General features: G+C 48.1%; 1 pseudogene; it reads right to left on the reverse strand.

Annotated features, from left to right (window-relative positions):
- Positions 1-2947: 2947 nt before the first annotated feature.
- Positions 2948-3086, reverse strand: LOC123163375 (uncharacterized; annotated as a pseudogene).
- Between the last annotated feature and the right edge of the window lie 288 nt (positions 3087-3374).

The following is a 3374-nucleotide window of genomic DNA, read 5'->3' on the forward strand; positions in this document are numbered from 1 at the left end:
AGGAGGTATCACCTTTGGAGGGCCGAAATCCAAGTTGATGTAACTTTGTGCTCAATCTTGAATACCAAGCCCTGGGTGCCTATTTCAGACCATACAGAGCTTTGTCCAACTTACAAACATGTTGAGGTTGAGTCTCATCGACAAAACCAGGTGGTTGCTTCATATAAACCTCTTCCTCGAGAACGCCATGTAAGAACGCATTCTGAACATCCAGTTGACGAAGACTCCATCCCCTGGTGACAGTAATAGACAAAACAAGTCTAATGGTGGCAGCTTTAACAACTGGGCTAAACGTGTCCTCATAATCAATGCCATAGCGTTGCTTAAAACCTTTAGCAACTAGCCTAGCTTTATATCTATCTAAAGTGCCATCAGAGTGTCGTTTAATTTTGTATACCCACTTACAATCAATAATATTCCTCCCTGACTTGGGAGAAACCAAGTGCCAAGTTTGATTTTTCATAAGAGCATTGTACTCCGTTTTCATAGCACGTTGCCAATTCTTATCTGCTAGAGCTTCTGCCACATTTCGAGGTTCTTGAGTGACAACAAGATTTGCAAATTTAAATTTTTATCATACCTGACCGTCCCATCTTTAGGAACCAAAGGCTTAAAAATACCTTTCTGAGCTCGTGTACGAGGGCGTACAGAAGCAGAATCCGTAGAAGATCCGGGAGCCGAAGCGGATCCAGTAGTACCGGCGGCGTTCAGAGGATCAGGAAGATCCTCCTCGACTGCTGTGCGGTCGGGCATGGGATCACGTGCCCGTCCAGGCGACAGAACGGGCGAATCCGCCTCGGCTGCGACGCGGTCGAGCGTTGGATCGTGTGGCCGCACGGGCGATCGGGCGGGAGACATACGCCCGTAGGCCCAGCCGCCAGGGCCATCATTGTGTGGAGATGCGGCAGCGCTAGGCGACGCGCCCGCGCCGGACCCACCACGACACGTGGTGCCCGCGGAGACGCCAGCCGAGGGAGACAACGGGTCTGCGCCTACCGCCGCAGGCGCGCAGGATCCTGCGCCGCCAGATCTCTCGGGATCGGCAGCTGTAGCAGAATCGTCCTCGTGTTCTGTGCTGGTCGGGTTTGGACTCATATGATGCATAAAATCATGTTGTGCAGTGCCTTTTTCTGCCAATTGTTTTCACTGTTTCCTGCAGCATCATGATCCGGATTAGTAGCACCATTAATCATATGATCAACACTATCATCCCCCTGGTCAGTAGGATTCAAAAGATCTGGTGACAACAAGAGAATTTCGGCTCTTAGCCGTGCACCGGCATTAGGATGCAAGGTGGAAAAAGGGAAGATGTTTTCATCAAACACCACATCTCTGGAAATATAGACTCTTCCTGTGGAGATATTTAGACACTTATATCCCTTGTGGAGGTTTCTATAACCGAGAAAAGCACATTGCTTTGATCTAAATTGGAGTTTATGTGTGTTATAGGGCCTGAGATTCGGCCAACATGCACAACCAAATATGTGTAGAGAAGAATAATTGGGTGTGTCACCAAATAAACGAGTGAGGGGAGTTTCAAAGTCTATAACTTTGCTTGGCATCCTATTGATTAAGTAGGTGGCAGCAATGAAAGCCTCATCCCAAAACTTTAAGGGCATGGAGGCTTGAGCAAGCAAGGATAGCTCAACTTCAACTATGTGGCGATGTTTACGTTCAGCTGACCCATTTTGCTGATGAGCATGAGGACAGGAAACATGGTGAGAAATTCCTATCTTGGTGAAAAAAGAATTCAACTTTTCATACTCCCCTCCCCTATCTGTTTGGAGAGCTAGGATTTTGCGATCAAATTGTCTTTCAACAAGATTTTGGAAGTCATGAAATTTTTGGAAAACTTCAGACTTATGTTTAATGAGGTAGATCCATGTGAATTTACTGAAATCATCTATAAAACTCACATAGTATTTCTTTCTACCTACGATTTCAACGGCAGGACCCCAAACATCAGAGAAGATAAGTGCCAAAGGAAATTTTGATTCACTCATAGACTAAGGATATGGTAGCTGGTGACTTTTGCCCTTTTGGCATGCGTCACATACAAATTTATTTTCATCATTGCTAACACATGGGAGTTTATTCTCACTAACGATCTTCCTAACAACAATGGAAGATGGGTGACCTAAACGTCGATACCACAAGTCTGAAGATGGCTTGGTGACACTTAGCACATGCTTTGTGACGTTTTCCCCGATGTGTTTGAGAGGATAGAGACCTCTCCTACCCTTGCCGCAAAGTAGAACCCTCTTCGTTTCCAGATCCTTGACAAGAAAAAAATGAGGGTGAATTTCAACGAAAGTGTCATTACCAAGAGCAAGTTTACTTGCAGAGATCAAACTTTTGGTGGCCTCCGGAACATGAAGAACATTATTTAGGTGAAGTTCACGATCTGGGGTATAATTAGTTGTATGACCAACATGATTAATTGCCATACCTGAACCATTTGCGGTGTGAATCTGCTCGTTGCCGGTGTACCTCTCCCGGACTGTGGGCTTCTCCAGATCACCGGTAATATGGTCAGTTGCACCACTGTCCATATACCAATTTGTATCTATGCCGTATTGAGGAGCAGCAATGTTCGCCGAGCGCTCTTCCCCTCCCTGGTAGGCGGAGTCGTACCGCTTCCAGCACTTCCAAGCAACATGCCCAACCTTGCCACAGATCTGGCACGTTGGTTTGGCAGCGGAGTTGTTGTTGAAGCCGCCGCCGTTTCCTCCTGAATTGCCACGGCCACCACCGCCCTTGGGTTTATTGTTGAAGCTCCGGCCGCGGTTACCACCGCCGCCAGTTTGTTTGTTGTTGAAGGCGCGACCGCGGTCACCACCACCGCTGCCGCCGTTGCCGTTCTGCTTGTTGTTGAAGTTGTTGAAGCGCCCGCGTGATGCAGCGTTGGCGGAGGACTGAGAGGCTCCCCCGTGAAGGTTCATGCGCGTCTCGAAGCTCAGAAGCTGCGAGTATAGCTCCGGGACAGTCACAGGTTCGACCCATGAGCACATGGCAGAAACCACGGGATCGAATTCTTCCTCCAGCCCAGCAAGGATGTGTGAAACCACATCTTCTTCGTCCACCTTTTTTCCTGAGGCCATCAATTCATCACAAAGAGTTCCGATCTTACCAACGTACTCCGAAATGGTGGAGTTGCCCTTCTGAAGATCCGCCAGCGTGATCCTGACGTTGACAGACCGCGCTCGGGTATGCGAGGTGAGCATCCCTTGCATGGTGTTCCCCGGTAACCCCCCCCCCCCCGGTAATCCGATAAATACCCGATACTATACGGAACACTTCTGATGTCCAAATACTATCAACCTATATATCAATTCTTACCTCTCGACCATTTCGAGACTCCTCGTCATGTCCGT

Source organism: Triticum aestivum, chromosome 7B (genome assembly GCF_018294505.1).
Source record: "Triticum aestivum cultivar Chinese Spring chromosome 7B, IWGSC CS RefSeq v2.1, whole genome shotgun sequence".
Lineage (NCBI taxonomy): Eukaryota > Viridiplantae > Streptophyta > Magnoliopsida > Poales > Poaceae > Triticum > Triticum aestivum.